This window comes from Odocoileus virginianus, chromosome 30, assembly GCF_023699985.2.
Source record: "Odocoileus virginianus isolate 20LAN1187 ecotype Illinois chromosome 30, Ovbor_1.2, whole genome shotgun sequence".
NCBI classification, from domain to species: Eukaryota; Metazoa; Chordata; class Mammalia; order Artiodactyla; family Cervidae; genus Odocoileus; species Odocoileus virginianus.
Window position 1 is genome coordinate 19,462,476 of NC_069703.1, and position 17,970 is coordinate 19,480,445.

The following is a 17,970-nucleotide window of genomic DNA, read 5'->3' on the forward strand; positions in this document are numbered from 1 at the left end:
CTTAATTCGTATTCGTCAGTGATCCACCCTAACAAAGTTGTAAATGTGGCAGAAAGTGAGATGAGAGGAAGGCAGTGAATAGTCGTAGACTGTGGGTCTATGGAGCAGGTGAATTTGGGGCTGAGTCTGGTGGGTGAGGTCAAAAGGGAATTTGGGCAGAGGCAACTCTTTCTGGAGAATAGTGACCATCTGTTGCCTACTCATAAGCTACCTGATGATTAATATGTATTAGCTCTTTAGGTCTAGAATGAGGTAATGTAACTGCCCATTGATGATTGATAAACCAAAGACTTGTAGGTGTTAATTTGCCATTCAGTCAGTAGGGATGAAGCTAGAATTTATGTTTAGTTCTGTGTGATCCAAAATCCATGTTTTCAAACTATGAACCCTACCCACATTGCATTTTCACCATGTTTGAAGTGGTGTGTGTTATTGTTTACTTCATCCAAGTCATGTTTAAGACAAAATTATATTTCAGTTTTATTTTTAACTTATCTACCATTTCACCTTGCTTATGTCACTGCTCCTTTCTGCTTTTGAAAGTAGAGGAGGTAAGTGTGAATCAGAGCTCCATTTATTTTGTTTTCTTTCATGAGTTCTGCAATTCTATTAGTGTATCAGTAGCATGCCCTTTCATAGTTCGAAGGAGGTGAGCAGTATTGGAGAAAATCTAATGGCTGGGAATCCATCCCTGAAGCACTCCCTTTCTGCCAATTCCTGGACATAACATTAAATTGGAAGAATTCCATGATAGAGCAAACTTTGAAAAATCAGAAACACTACTTAAAAATTCAAAGGATAAAACCTGCAGAAGCTGTGATGGACCCATTTGTTGGATGATTTGACACATGTTTGCTGCTGGGACAGGTTTTTTGCCCTTTGAATGAAGACCCCTTTCTACTTTCTTGACTTTGATTACTTTGGTGTTAGGGTCCATGTGATTTAAACTCAGCAGTCATCTCTCAACGTTTTCATAAGATAAGTCAGTTCCTCAAATCTATTGGGTAAATGGCATAAAGTTTTGGTTTTAGGCTATTACACACTTTAGTCAAAAATCCATGACACTAGTGGGGTTTCCCTGGTGGCTCGGAAGTTAAAGCGTCTGCCTCCAATGCGGGAGACCCAGGTTCAATCCAAGACCTGGGTTCGATCCCTGGGGAAGATCCCCTGGAGAAGGAAATGGTAACCCACTCCAGTATTCTTGCCTGGAGAATCCCATGGACGGAGAATCCCACAGACGGAGGAGCCTGGTAGGCTACAGTCCACAGGGTCGCAAAGAGTAGGACACGACTCTGTGACTTCACTTTCACTTTTCACTTTCAGTGGAATAGGAAAAATCTGTGTTACATACTTTTACCATTTTTGATTAATCTTTCATCAGAGTGCATAAAACATTTTTGATATGTGATGAGAAACAAAGGCAAGAAGAGGCAAGAGATTTTTCAGTAATCTTTATACTCTGCTGAAATATTCAGGACCAGCACTAGGGTTAGGAGTGTAAGAGGTTTTTCCTTTGCACCTTCATTTGTCTTTTCCTCAGTCCCTCCCACCTAACCTTGTTGCTTTCTTGTTGTTGAGAGCCCCACCTTTTGGCTTGGCCACCAGAACTACCTGATTTTTTAGGGTAAACATCCCACACTCCAGTAAAAGATCTTCTTTTACTCTGCCAATTCTTAACTGTCCTGTTTTCTCAAAATCCAGTTAAGTGACTAATCTGTTAAATCATTCAATCTGTTAAACTAATTGTATAAACCTGTTAATGAGTAACAGGGACTATCAAGGGATCCTCCTTCCAGAAACCACACAGAAATGAATGACTCTTTAGCTAGAAGCCACCAGAGAAGTTAGTGTATTTTCTTGGCACAATTTAAATCACAAATCTCTTGTGCCCATTACTCTGCCTGAGTATAGATGGAAGAAACCATTCATAGACCACAAAAACAGTAAATGAGCAATAAGGAAATTCGGGAAAGGGCTAGAGGGGCCTTTGGCCCTAAATCTACCCAGCACGTGGGAGGGACCATTGATGCAGCACCTAGAGAAGAAAGCAGATGCTCAGAGCTCTCTCAGCCTTCAGGGGTATAATCATGATCTGACTTGCAGAGTCAGTTTACCCATTTTGTTCATTCTTTTATTCCTTCTTTATTTCACATTTCCTGTGCAACTATTAGGGGTCAGTCATGACGTATGGCTAAATGAATGAACAGCTCTGTCATTTCCATGGTTGAAAAGATTAGTCAGTTAGCAACAGATTAAAACAAAACTAGGGATTCAGTTTTGTCTTAGATGAAGGCATCCTAAGATGCTTTTTTCATCCAAGTGCAAATAATCTTATATATTTATTTTCTTAAAACCAGTATAAAAGATAAAAAAACAAATTTTAAAAAGTATTTTTATAAATAGGCATCATTTGATTACCAGATAAATGATAGTCTTATTTCATGAAGAGCTATCACAGACTGGGATAATGACAACAATCAGTATTAACATTTATTGAGTACTAATTATAAGTCATGGACTTATAATGGACCCCATGGGCTATAACCTATCAGGCTCCTCTGACCATGAGATTTGCCAGGCAAGAATACTGGAGTGGGTTGCCATTTCCTTCTCCAGGGGATCTTCCCAACCCAGGGTTTGAACTCAGGTCTCCTGCATTGCAAGCAGATGCCACCATCTGAGTCCCCAGGGAAGCCCAATTATAAGTCAAGCAACTGTGCCATGTGCTGAACATGCATTTTTCACATTTACAACTCAAGAAAAAAATCCTATGAGACAGGTTCATTATTGCCTTCTTTTCCCAGGTGAGAAAACAGATCTAAAAATGCTGATTTCACCATTAGTATTTAGCACCTGAATTTGAAGCCAGAGCAGAGTCTGTAGTCTTTGGTTGTTGTCAGCCTTCCTTACTCCAACTTTTTATTTTAAAAGTTGCAAACCATTTACTTATCATTTACCTAAATTCACTGAATGTTAATATTTTGTTATATTCTCTCTATATATGTACATATTGTTATTCAGTTGCCATATCCGACTCCTTGTGACCCCATGGACTGTAGCTCACCAGGCCTCCCTGTCACTCACCAATTCCCAGAGTTTGCCCAAGTTCATGTTCATTGCATCTGTGATGCCATCCAGCTATCTGATCCTCTGACACCCTCTTCTCCTTCTGCCCTCAATCTTTCTCAGCATCAGGGATTTTTCCAATGAGTCGTCTGTTTACATCACATGACCAAAATACTGGAGCTTCAGCATCAGTCCCTCCAGTGAATATTCAGGGTTGATCGCCCTTAAGATTGAATGGTTTGATCTCCTTGCTATCCAAGGGACTTTCAGGAGTCTTCTCCAGAACCATAGTTCAAAGGTATCAATTCTTTGGCTTTCTACCTTCTTTACACTCCAGCTCTTAAAACTATACCTGACCACTGGGAAGACCATAGCCTTGACTATATGAACATTTGTCAGCAGAATAATGTCCTTGCTTTTCAACACACTGTCTAGGTTTGTCATAGCTTTCCTGCCAAGAGGCAATTGTCTTCTGATTCCATAGCTGCAGTCATCATCCGTAGTGATTTTGGAGTCCAAGAAGAGGAAATCTATCACTACTTCCACATTTTCCCCTTCTTTGCCATGCAGTAATGGGGCCAGATGCCATGATCTTAGTTTTTTTTAATATTTAGTTTTAAGCTGGCTCTTTCACTCTCCTCCTTCACCCTTATCAAGAAGCTGTTTAGTTCCTCTTTGCTTTCTGCCATTAGAGAGGTATCATCTGCATATCTGAACTTGTTGAAGTTTCTCCTGCTTATCTTGATTGCAGCTTGTAACTCATCCAGCTCGGCATTTCTCATGATGTACTCAGTGTATAGTTTAAACAAACAGGGTGACAGCAGACAGCCCTGTTATACTCCTTTCCCAATCTTGAGCCAATCATTTGTTCCATACAGGGTTCTAACTGTTGCTTCTTGAACTGCATACGGATTTCTCAGGATACAGGTAAGATGGTCTGGTATTCCCATCTCTCCAAGAGCTTTCCACAGTTCTTCATGATCCACACAGTCAAAGGCTTTAGCATAATCGATGAAACAGTGATAGATGTCTTTTGGAAATTCCCTTGCTTTCTCTGTAATCCAGCGAATGTTGGAAATTTATCTTTAGTTCCTCTTCCTTTTCTAAACCCAATATGGACATCCGGTAGTTCTTGGTTCACATAATGCTGAAGCCTAGCATGCAAGATTTGAAGCATTACCTAACTAGCATGGGAGAAGAGTGCAATTGTCTGCTGGTTAGCACATTCTTTGGTACTGCCCTTCTTGGGAATTGGGATGAGGATTGACCTTTTCCAGTCCTGTGGCCACTGCTGGGTCTTCCAGATTTGCTGACAAAATGAATGCAAAACCTCTATGGCATCATCCTTTGGGATTTAAATAGTTCTGGAATTTCATCACATCCACTAGCTTTATTAACAGCAGTACTTCATAAGGCCCACTTGACTTTGCAGTCCAGAATGTCTGGCTCTGGGTGACTAACCACACCATCATAGTAATCTGGTTCATTAAGATATTTTTTACCCAGTTTTTCCATGTATTCTTTCCATCTCTTCTTGATCTCTTCAGTGTCTATTAGGTCTCTACCATTTTTATCCTTTACTGGGCCCTTCTTCGGGCAGAATGCTCCCTTGCTGTGTGTCTGTGTATGTTTATAGATAATACATATATTATGTATATGTGTATTTTGGAAAAATCTTTTGAAATAACTTGCAGAAAAATTGTATCTTTAAGAATATTTGTATTCCTCTATATAGGAACAGACATTACATTTGATTGCCATATTGCTTTAGTTTTTTAAAGCTAAAAGAGTCTTCCTATCTTTCTTTGATTTTTGAGATATTGATATTTTCGAAGATACTGAGTCATTTATCAAACAATATAAATTTGTCTGATTGTTTTCTTATGATCAGAATCAAGTTAAGCATTTTTATCAAGAATACTGAGTAGATAATGTGTACCTCCCATTACTTTTCTTTAAAAGGCAACATAATGCCAACTTATCTGGTTAACCTCAAGATCACTGGGTTGTAAAGATATCATTTTCCCTCTTTCTTTGATGCTCAACTTGCACCAAATTTGGACAACAGAAACTCTTCCAAACTAGCTCCTATGTTCATTTGAAACATATGTATTAGTGTTTGAGCATTTTGTTGCTTTTTTACTCAACAATTATATTGTACTTTTCCTACCCCGGGCCTGAAATTGACCATTTCTTCAAGAAGCTTTCACTTGTTTTATCAGGAATGATATTAGAAACCAAGCCCTGGTTCCATTGTATTCTTTGATAAAAGACAGTTACCAAAAACAGTTTTTTCTTTCCTTTTAAAAAGTTTGTTTATTTATTTTAAAGCACATAACATAAAGTTTACTATTGTTAACTGTTTTTAAGTGTGCAACAATTAGGGTTATCATTGCTTTAGACCTTTTAAGAGGACCTAGAACATATATTCAGAGAAGGCAATGACACCCCACTCCAGTACTCTTGCCTGGAAAATCCCATGGACGGAGGAGCCTGGTGGGCTACAGTCCATGGGGTCCCTAAGAGTCAGACACGACTGAGCGACTTCACTTTTACTTTTCACTTTCACACATTGGAGAAGGAAATGACAACCCACTCCCGTATTCTTGCCTGGAGAATCCCAGGGACGAGGGGAGCCTGGTGGGCTGCCGTCTATGGGGTTGCACAGAGTCGGACACGACTGACGCGACTTAGCAGCAGCAGTAGCAGAACATATATGAATATAATTACAAATATGTGTGTATATGTATATATAATTTTTATATTATCTTAAATTATAAATTTATATGGCTTTTCCTCCCCTTCTCCCATCCATATTTGTAACTTCCTTTTCTCACAATGAGAAGCTTGGTTGTGAACACTGTATTAATTGCTTTCTTCTATATTATGCATAAAGGCTTCCCAAGTGGCTGTGTGGTAAAGTATTCACCTGACAATGCGGAAAATGCAGGTGTGATCCCTGGTTCAGGAAGATTCTCTGGAGGAGGAAATGGCAACCCACTCCAGTACTCTTGCCTAGAGAATCCCATGGACAGAGGAGCCTGGCAGGCTACAGTCTGTGGGGTCACGAAGAGTCAGACATGACTGAGCACACACATACTACACACAAAATAGTTTCAGCTACCACACCATATGTTTACCAACAAAAAATGTGCTAAGTTTAACATCTTTGCTTGTTTTTAGAATACATTTCACTAAAAAGGTGTAAAAATTAATTTCACTAAGAGTACCGTGTTCAAAAATTATTTAAATTATAATCTCTGACTTTCATAATTGTCAACTGTTCATTTCCTTTTTTAATTTAATTTGATTTTCTGAACTGAAAAAAAAATGTTTTCATGATTCAAAAGTTATTCCCACAGAGCCTGTATTGCGTAATTCATTCATTCATTGATTCACAATGAGAACCAGGTTTAGTTCTAGGCATTGAAATATAGCACTGAGTTGGAAAGCAAGATCTCTGCCTAGTTAGGGATGGCCAACAGGAAACAAGGAAAGAAGTTAATTCCAGCAATTCTTATATTCAGTGGAGAAAATCTGGATAAATTGATAAGATAGAAATTCAGAATTGGAACAGAAAAAGCTACTTCAGATTGGGAAACTCAGAGATACCCTTTTGAAGTGGCCTTTGGACCAAGACCCAAGTACAAAGAACAGAGTAATCAGGCTTCCAAGCAGAGTAATTCAAAGTGCTCTAAGGCAACAACAGTGAATAAGAGAAGAGCGATGGAGGAGGAGAGCCAGGAAGCTGTCCTGAGGCCTCAGGGAGGGATGGAAAGGCTGTGGTGGACACTTCAGGTTTTATTCTAACAGTCACAGGAAGCCAGATAAATTGTCAAAGCAGAGAGGTATAAGATCTGGCTAATGTTGAAAAGTCACTCTAGGTACTATATGAAGACAAGATCACAAGTGTGCAGAGGTGGAAATATGTAGGCTTAGCTTCAACAGCAGGAGGCTCCTGGCTCAGACTGAGGCAGTAACAGAAAAGACTGAGAAAAGTGGCTAGAGGCAGGATATATTTATTTCAGAGCCTCCTGGAAAACACACACACACACACACACACACACATTATTTTGGCAATTTAATCAGAATGTTCTAGCTATAATAAAATGAATTTTTTGTATTAAGATTTATGGAAGATAAATTTAAAAAGCTTTTCTGACTCTGAAACAATTATAAAGATTTTTTTTTCCTGCTCTGTACCATTTGGGAGAAAATTGGTGCCACGGTGTTTCATTGTGTATTTCCTACAAATAAGAATGTTCTCTTATATAACTGTAGTGTAATCATCAAATGAGGAACTAACATTGCTTTACTATGATACTCCAATTCTCAGACACCACTTAAGTTTTGCCCCAATAACATTCTTCTGTACAGAAAATCCAGATCAGAATTCCATGTTGGATCTAGTTGTCGTATATCCACTGTTGTTGTTCAGTTGCTAAGTCTTGTCTGACTCTTTGCAACCTGATGGATTGCAGCACGCCAGGCTCCTCTGTCCTCCCCTGTCTCCTGGAGTTTGCTCAGATTCATGTCCATTGAGTTGGTGATGCTAGCTAGCCATCTCATCCTCTGTCATCCTGTCCCCTTCTCCTCCTGCCTTCAATCTTTCCCAGCGTTGGGGTCTTTTCCAATAAGTTGACTCTTTGCATCAGGTGGCCAAAATATTGGAGCTTCAGCTTCAGCAATAGTCCTTCCAAAGGATATTCAGGGTTGATCTCCTTTAGGATTGACTGGTTGGATCTCCTTGCAGTCCAAGGGACTCTCAAAAGTCTTCTCCAACACCACAGTTCAAAAGCATCAATTCTTTGGCACTCAGCTTTCTTTTTGGTCCAACTCTCACATCCATACATGACTGCTGGAAAAATCATAGCTTTGACTAGACAGACTTTTGTTGGTAAAGTAATGTCTCTGCTTTTTAATATGCTGTCTAGGTTTGTCATAGCTTTTCTTCAAAAGAACAAGCATCTTTTAATTTCATGGCTGTAGTCACTGTCTGCAGTGATTTTAGAGCCCAAGAAAATAAAGTCTGTCACTCTTTCCATTGTTTCCCCATATTTGCCATGAAGTGACAGGACTAAACGCCATGATCTTAGTTTTTTGAATGTTGAGTTTTAAACCAACTTTTTCATTCTTCTCTTTTACCTTCATCAGGAACCTCTTTAGTTCCTCTTCCCTTTCTGCCATTAGGGTAGTGTCCTCTGCGTATCTGAGGTTATTGATACTTCTCTTGGCAATCTAGATTCCATCTTGAGCTTCATCCAGCCTGACATTTCGCATGATGTACTCTGCATATAAGTTAAATAAGCAGGGTGACCATATACAGCCTTGACGTACTCCTTTCCCAATTTGGAACCAGTCTGTTGTTTCATGTTTGGTTCTAACTGTTGCTTCTTGACCTGCATACAGATTTCTCAGGGGGCAGGTAAAGTGGTCTGGTATTCCCATGTCTCTCAGAATTTTCCACAGTTTGTTCCAGTGTATTGTTCCAGTTTGTTTCAGCTTAGAAACTCCCATTTATATGATAATTTTATATTTGAAAAGGATGCCAAGAACACTCAATGGGAAAAGGATAGTCTCTTCAATAAATGTTGTTGGTAAAACTAGACAGTCACCTATAAAAGAATGAAATTAGACCTTTGTCACAAAATTAACAAAAACTAATGGACTCAAGACTTAAATTCAAGACCTGAAATTATAACTTGTAGAAGAAAATGGGGAAAGAGTTCCTTAATATTGGCCTTAGCAACAATTTTTTTTTAATATGGCAGTGAAAGCAAAAATAAACAAATAGAATTACATAAAACCCAAACTATTTCTGTACAGCAAAAGAAACAAAAATAAAAAGGCAACCAATGAAATAGGAGAAAATATTTGCAAGTCATCTGTGTGATAAGGAGTCAAATGTAAGGAAAATATGTAAGGAACGCACAAAAAAGTGAAAGTGAAAGCCACTCAGTCATGTCTGACTCTTTGCAATCCCATGGACTGTACCTACCAGGCTTCTCTGTCCATGGAATTCTCCAGGCAAGAATACTGGAGTGGGTTGCCATTCCTTTCTCCAGGGGATCTTCCCGACCCAGGGATCAAATCTGGGTCTCTCACATTGCAGGCAGATTCATTGCCATCTGACCCACAGGGGAAGCCCTGAGCATTTGTTTACAAGTGAAAGTGAAAATGAAACTTACTAACAAGAAAGCGAATCTATTTTAAGAATGACCACAGAACCTGAATAGATATTTTCCCAAAGATGTACAAATGACCAGCATGTTCATGAAGAGATCTTCAATGTCACTAATAATCAGGGCAATGCAAATCAAAATCACAAGGAGACATCACCTCACTGTTAGAATGGCTATCAATGAAAAGCTAAAAGATAACTTTAGCCAGAATGTGGAGAAAAGAGAACCTTGTGCACTATTTGTGAGAACAAATGGTGTTCTTAGACGCTTTTGATGACTATAAACTAATTATTTCATACAAAGTCCCTCAAAATAGGTTTGTCTGGTGTTTTCTCATGATTAGATTTCCATGTTTTGAATTGTGTCATTAATCATGAAAAAGAAGTCACTTGCTTTTCATTGCATTCTATCGGGAGGGGCGTAATTTTTCTTTATCTAACTTCTAGTGCTGCTTACATTAATTCTTCACTGCAGGTAGTATCTGCCAGACTTCTTTAGTGTAAATCTAACACAAGCAGATAACTTCTTTAACTCATTTGGATTCTATACCCAGCTCTAGAAAACCACCCATTCTCCATATGGCTGCCCTCCTTCTCACCTGTTTGGATTGCAGCACCGTGTAATGGGTTACTCCTGTGTGGACACCAACTCAGACACTGATACTCCAAATGAAGGCAGTGATGCTAGTCCCTCCAGCTTCTTCAGCTGTGGGCACCATATCCAACTTGTCCAGACTCCAACACTCTGAGTCAGTCATTCCCACCCCCAGATCATGTAGGCACTCTCCTCCCCTGGGGCTCCATATGGAGTTGACCTCCTCATGGACATCCTTCTGACTCAGCTCAGGGTTTACTACCCTACTCTGGACCACCATTCCTCATGAGAGCACTCTGGTCACACTGCTCAGGCTCCTCTAAAATGCCCCAGAGGGCTCTGTATTTGCATAGATGCCTCTCCCCTGACTCAGGCTCCAGCCCCTGTTGTGGGTAGCTGTACATGTGGATATCCTCTCTCCTTCTTAGGCTTCAGCAAGCTGCTCTGGGCCACCGTGGCTGCCACCTGCCCTAGAACACACAACTGCCTTGTTCTGCTTCACCTAATAGTGCTCAGCTAAAACTGGCCAGGAAGGGGGGAAAAGTAAGAGAGAGAGATAGAGTATTTTGGAAAAATATTCTGAAGCTGGGTAATATCACACAGAGAAAAAGTGAAGTCGCTCAGTCATGTCCGACTCTTTGCGACCCCATGGACTGCAGCCCACCAGGCTCCTCTGTCCATGGCATTTTCCAGGTAAGAGTACTGGAGTGGGTTGCATTCCCTTCTCCAGGGGATCTTCCTGACCCAGGGATCGAACCCAGGTCTCTGGCATTGCAGGCAGAAGCGTTACGGTCTGAGACACCAGGGAAGCTCCCAAGGGCTGATCTAAAAAATCACATCCTAGAACAATCGAATTGAGTTCACAATGATTTCAAGGCTAATAACATAAAACAAAATGTATGAAATTGGGGAGGATCATGATTTAATTGACAAAAACTTCTGAAATTAAACAAAAATCTTGGAGACAGTATATCTAATGCTTTCAATTAAACTTTAAAAGAGATTTTGTATAGTTTTTAAAACACAATTTGCAAACTTTCAAAATAGTGTCTATTAAGCAGTGAACATCTTTATTTTCTAACTAATGTGCAGTGATTTTAAGAAAAAGTAGAAACACTTTTGGAATGCTTGCATTTTTCCAGAGGAAGTCTAAGAGGAAAATAAATGTCAGCCTGATATAAAAACTGAGTAGTTTGGGTAACTGTTATGGAGAAAAACACCAGAACCTATTACTTTTATTACCAGTAAAATAAAACATCATTTTTAGAATCAGAATACCCTCTCCATAATTGTAAATGTCACTGTTTTCTTTACTGTGTACCTTGTGTTTATACAAAGTCATTTGTAATGGCAGAAAGTGTCATTTCCAAATGACATTCCCAGCAATTCTAGGTACAAACATAACAAGATATATTTAAGAAAAGAGTTTCTTTCTGTATTCCAGAATTTTCTCTCACTCAATGAAATAATTAAGATTTGGGACATGACTAAAATGTGAAAGTAAAGAGAAAAAAAATACGACAGTTTGGAAGTTATTTGTAAGTTGGCATAGAAAAGAGTTAAACTAATAGTTTTGACTTGGAAAGTTCTTTCTTGGTAATTAAATTCATATTCTCCAGGTCAGTCAAGCTCTGAGAGTAAAAAGATAGAATAAAATAAAACCAGTATAAAGAGCATTACTACAAATTTCAAAAGATTCTTATTTCAGATATATATAAGCTATATGAAGTAGAGAACTTAAGAAGTGATTTGAGGGATTTCTCTGGCAGTCCAGTGGTTAGAGCTCAATGCTTTCACTGCCTGAGTTCAGTCCCTAGATAGGGAAGTGAGATCTTGTGGCATGGCCAAAAATAAATAAATAGATAAAATTAAAAAGTAAAAGAAGTGATTTGAATAATTTAACTTTAAAACACATAACCTCAGATCTTTGGTATTTGTTCAGAATCCCACATTATTAGCATAACCACCTTCTTAATTTTGCAGGCATTAGAACTCTGTTCCTAAATCTTGATAGGCCTTCAGAGTCTTCAAACTGCACAGATGCTTCAGGGGTCGTGGGCAAAATGCTCAATAGCATACAGTGAACATCTCTTTCCTCTAGATGCCTGTAAGAACCTACTCTCGGCAAACTGCCATAATCTTCCTTAAGGTGTTAGCTGAGAGATGGGAGGCTTTAACATAGTATCAGAGAGAAGGACAATAATTCGGGGTAAAATGATATTTTAGGATTAGCTTCCTTGATGAATCAAATGGTAAAAAAGCCACCTGCAATGTGGAAGACCTGGGTTCGATCCTGGGTTGGGAACATTCCCTGGAGGAGGAAATGGCAACCCACTCCAGTATTCTTGCCTGGAGAGTCCCCATGGACAGAGGAGCCTGGCGGGCTACAGTCCATGGGGTCTCAAAGAGTCAGACACAACTGAACGACTAAGCACAAGCACATAGGATTAACTAGAAAAAGGGCCTGAGATGAGGATCCTTGTATAGGGGGAAACTCTAGAAGATACAAGCCTTCATTCCTGAGGGTCTTGCTCCTCTGGATATCAAGACTAACTAGGTCAGGGTCCTAGCCACTGACCACAGTAAAAGAGATGGTCCAGTGACTCCCCTACACACATTCCCTTATGCCCCATTCTGTAGTGATAGTCTTACCTCCTCACAATGTTCAGGGTTAACTCCCCTCACTGGTGTGTGATATCCTTCGGTCGCCTACTGACTTTCTGGCACAAGTGTCCAGGCGGCATCCAATGCTTTAGGTTTAGAGTAAACCTTATGATGCCCTCCTAGTGGAAGCATTTCCCCTCCAGGAAGCAGAGACTAAAGTTGTTCAAGTTGATTATCGGGAGGCAGGGGGTGGGGTGGATGGCAAATGGGGTCATTCCTACTTCTACCCCTTAAAGTGCTGGACCGATATTTCCTAGTTACTAGGGACACAGGATCAATGCAATAGCCAAAAATAGATTATGGCTTAAATTCTATGCTGTGTCCTAAAGGATAGTGCCCCATTCTCACAAAATGTCATCTCCAGACTGGTGTTTCAGCTCTGTCTTTAAAAAGTCATTCTCCTTCTTGTCCTACCTGTAGTTTTTGGATGGTGCAGTGCATGGCATGATCTGAGGACCCCATAGTCATGTGTCCACCATTGCACCTCTTTGACCATAAAGTACATCCCTTGATTCAAAGTAATGATTACTTAATGAACCAGACTGAGGCTGGCCGAGGCACTGTAGATAGTAAAGGCAAGCCCATCTCTGGAAGACATAGCGACCCTGAGCAGGGAATATGATTGCTCCTTGCAGGATGCAGGTGTCCATCTTAGAATTTATTGCTGGTCTTGTCTTGGGAAGGAGGCAAATTCCTAGGCACTCCCAAGCCAAGTGGCTTCAAGTATTGTCCCAAGGATAGAACACTACTCCAGAAGAGGCTGCAGTCATGAGCTGTTACCAGCAACACCTACAGCAGCCAGTAAAAGAGATTTCCAAGCATCTGGACCTTTTAGCTCATCACATCATCTCATGAGAAATAGGGGTAGTATTCTCAGATGGCCACAGAGACCAGCCTGGTAAAGTAATTGAGTGAAGCGTGGCCAACTTGAGAGCTAACGCCCAGTGGAAAAGGGAAGTGCCAGTGTATTATTGCCAACACTGTTGCCAGATCTCCTAATTTCTCATGAGAATCTGAAAATCCAGATTTATTTTCATGCAAAGTCTCTCAGTTTTTAAATGTTGATAATCATATCATCAGTTTTGCTAATAGAAAACAGATGTAATATCCAAATTAGCATAACTGGAGGAGAGAGAATGGTGGAGAGTGAATCTACAGGAGCAAATAGAAGATATCCAGCCCAATGACCAATTCAGAATTTAAAAAAGCATTTTGGTTCAATAGCATGACGCACTCTCTTAGTCTGCTTGGGTTTCCATAACAAAATATCATACACTGGTTGGCTTAAACAATAGAAATTCATTTTCTCATGGGCTTGGGGCTACAAGTCTGAGATCATGGTGCTAGCATGATTGGTTTCTGGTGAGGAGTGTATTCCTGGTTTGCAGTCAACCATCTTCTCACTGTATCTTTATCAGGTCTTTCTTTCCTTGGGGTGTGCACATGGAGAAAGATAGAGAATTAAAGGAGGGTGGGCTTTCTCATGTCTCTTTTGATAAGGAAAAGTTATGTTTTTCCTTATAAATGCATTTTCCCCAGAACATGCTAATTAATCCTATAGGATCAGAGCCCCACCCTTATGACCGTGTTTCTACACTGGAGAAGGGAATGGCAGCCCACTCCAGTGTTCCTGCCTGGAGAATTCTGTGGACAGAGGAGCCTGGCCAGCTATATCCATGGGGTCACAGAGTCAGACATGACTGAGCAACTTACACATATACACTCCATCACTTCTTCATCTCCAAATACAGCTACATTGGGGGTTAGAGCTTTAACACATGAATTTGGGTAGCGAGGGGTACAGAAACATTCAGTCCATAACAGGTATCAGATAAAATAAAACAAACAAAATGTGAATTCCAGCCAGCATTAGAACACCAGCGTTTGACCTCTGATAGAAACAGCAACTAACTGCTTACATACAAGGTTGGCTCTAGTCTGTTGCATTTGTGTGTCCCGAGATGTGAGTCAGTTAGACAGTAGTTGGACCACAATGCTTGATTTACTGTTAAGTTGATTACCCCAATTTTCACCTGTAAAAAGAAATAATGAGAAATCTGGGAAAATTATAGAACTGAAAAATATGTTGCTGTGCTTTTCACTTGAGATGAATTTTCTGGTTCAACAAGTATTGACCTAGTAATTTTCTTGCTCTTTTTGATTTCAAACTGAGCAGAGGAACAGAGAGCTAAAAACAATGTAGGACTGAAAATAGATATCAGGCATGGGTCTTGATCAGTATCAGAATACGTTAAGATGTCTCCAAAATTTCTCTGTCCACAATGGGTAGAAAAAATGCACTGAAGAATCAGGAGAGGACTCCCTTGGCAGTCTAGTGGTTAATGCTCCGAGCATCCACTGCAGTGGGCACAGTTTCCATCCCTGATGAAGGAACTAAGATCCAGCATGCTGCTCGAGGTTCACCCAAAAGAAAATAAATGAATAAATAAATAAAAGGAGAATGTTAAAAAAAAAAAAGATATCTTAGCTGCTATATTTTAATAGAATTCTCAACCAAAAACCACAAAGGGGCCGAAGAACTGAAGATGTTGTCCTCCAGCATCCAATACATGGATATCAAATTGTGGTCCACAGATAAACAACTTCAGCATCATCTGAGAACTTGCTAGAAACACAAAATTTAGCCCCATGAAGACACTGAATCAGAAACTCTGGGGATAAGGCTCAGTAGTTGTTTTAGCAAGTCCTCCAGGTGATTCTGTTGCACCCAGCATTTAAAGAAATTTAGCTGTATATTGGGCTTCCCGGTGGCTCAGTGGTAAAGAATCTGCCCACAGTGTGGAAGACATGGGTTCAATCCCTGGGTCAGGAAGATCCCCTGGAAGAGGGCATAGCAACCCATTCCAGTGCTCTTTCCTGGAGAATCCCATAGACAGAGGAGCCTAGCGGGCTGCAGTCCATAGCATCGCACAGAGTCAGACTCGACTGAAGCAACTTAGCAGCAGCAGCAGCAGCTGTATATTAACAAGTTGGTGGGAGGAAGTAGATCTGGGAGGAGAAAGGGAAGATATTAGCATTTCACCATGTCTGCAGTGTCCCAGGCATTGTATTAGGAGATCCAGTGACAGCATCAGAATATGAGACCAAGTCCATCCAACTCCAAAGACCATGTGCTGATTCCATTCACTCAGATTTTCTCCTTAAAATATGTATAAACTATCTCTCTCTGCTCGGCCAAGTTCTTCATAAGTGTTATCTTCTTTAAATCTTTACAAGGGTTCCCGAGAACCCTTGTGTATTACTCCCATTTTACAGGTCAAGTAAATCAGGATACAGAAGTTGAATCATTTTCTCACTGTGGCGTAGCTGGTCAGGGCACAGATGGGATTTACACTCAGTTCATAACATCATAAAGCCCATGTTCTCACCTTACCTTCCTACCCAACTGTTCCCTTGTTTGTTAAATCTTCTTCCTTGGGTTTCCACTGCCTACCTACTCCTTTGTTCTCTGTGTTAGAAAATTCAGTCTTTCTCAACTACTTGCCACATCTGAAGCACAGAACACAGGAAATTATTTGAGAGGATATTCTCTCAATTATTCAAAGGATGGCCCTTAACTAGTGCCAGGGGAGGTGCATGGGTTGGGGCGGAAGAGCCAATTCATTACACACAATGGAAGCTTTTGGCATCAGCACTTGATTCTCTCAACAAAACCCCCTTGGAGCAAGCCTAGAAGCCAGATGGAAAAGCATTCTTATTAACCCATCTGGCAATTCACTTTATTCTCCTTTTCCCAAGCTTCTCTTTGAATATCTTCCTTCAGTCAGAAAACTTGCCAAGAGAAAGCATGAAATAGTTGAGAAGAAGTTCAAACCCAATACCTCTGGTAGATAGACATGCCTAACTTGATAATTCACTTCCATTCCCTGGATTCTGTTTCTTCAACACAAAGTGTTGTCTCTATTCGTGAATGTTGAAGACCATTCTGTCCAGCTCTAGCATTCTACGATTTATGAAAAGAAATTAAGCACTTCTATCCAGTCACCCTTCTTTATTCCACAGAAGCAAAAAAAAAAAAGGGGGGGGGAATATGCTTGTGTCTTTATTGTAAGTATGTGTGCATCTTTACATGTAATCACTTGGGATGTTTTGGATATCACTGCATGTGGTTTTCTTCTTGATAGTGATGGGGTTCAGGGCACACTGTCCCTAAAAGTCCATATAGTCAAAGCTATGGTCTTTCTGGTAGTCATGTATGAATGTGAGAGTTGGACCATAAAGAAGGCTGAGCATCCAAGAATTTATGTTTTTGAATTGTGTTGCTGGAGAAGACTCTTGAGAGTCCCTTGGACTGCAAGGAGATCAAATAAGTCAGTCCTAAAGGAAATCAATCCTAAATATTTCATTGAAAGGACTGATGCTGAAGGTTCAATACTTTGGCCACTTGATGCAAAGAGTCAACTCATTGGAAAAGACTATTGCTGGGAAAGATTGAAGGCAAGAGGAGAAGAGTATGGCAGAGGATGAGATGGTTAGATACCATCACCGACTCAATGAACATGAATTTAAGCAAACTCTGGGAGATAGTGGAGGACAGAGGAGCCTGGCTTGCTGCAGTCCATGGGGTCTCAAAGAGTTGGACACAACTTAGAGGCTGACCAAAAGCAACCCTCCAGATATGGCACCCTTGGCTTATTGAATATTTTAACCTCAAAGTATATGAGAAAATGAGAGAAGCATGATAGTGACTCTGACTTCCCTTTCCTCCCCTTCTTCCCTGAAACAGGTCACAAAACCATCAGGTGAAGGATGGCCTCCAGGTGCCCAGAAGAAAGGAGCCACCTTATCTCTGAAGGCAAGGGACCAGGAAGAATTCTAACAAATAAGTCTCACTCTGTTACCCCCAATTCACTACACTCTCTTCATACTTCTTAACCTATCTTATTCCTCTGCAACTGTCCTCTTTCTATAAAATCAGTATAAAAATATACAGGTTTAATTTTGAATCTTCATTTCCTTTTGAAAGTTCCCGTGCCACATAAAACTTATATTAAATAAATCTGTATGCTTTTTTCTAGCTCATCCTATCTTTTTTCAGTTTAATTTCAGACCCAGCCTAAAATCTGAGCATCAAGGAAAACTTTTTCCTCTCCTAAAATATTCATGATTATTTCCTTGGACAAGTTTATGTAAAGATCTTTGTTCGTGAAACATCTACATTTAGAATTCAAGTTAGGATTAAGGGTGAAGGTAAAGGTTACCCTAAGAGTTCTTGAGAAGCCTTTATCATATCTTGAATCCAGCCTGTTTATGGTGACTCATTTGATTCGGTTCAATTCAATATGATCTGTTTTACTCTTCAGTGTTTTCCTATGTACATCCCCTGTAAGCATCACATTAACTCATGGAAAATTGGCTAGAAATTCTCTTCCAGTGGAAAAGTTAATGCTATGAGTGACTAGACCTGCTAATTAATAATTTTAGAGGTTATGATGGAATATTC

At 40.0% G+C, this 17,970-nt stretch overlaps 1 long non-coding RNA gene across 1 annotated transcript in view; it reads left to right on the top strand.

The window, feature by feature from the left end:
• The window catches only part of LOC139032180 (uncharacterized), a 94,393-nt gene extending 76,844 nt beyond the window's left edge, over positions 1–17,549 (top strand). The window contains exon 4 of the long non-coding RNA XR_011484695.1: positions 17,254–17,549. This is a non-coding gene — a long non-coding RNA (uncharacterized lncRNA). The remainder of the gene's footprint in view (positions 1–17,253) is intronic.
• The last annotated feature ends 421 nt before the right edge of the window (positions 17,550–17,970 follow it).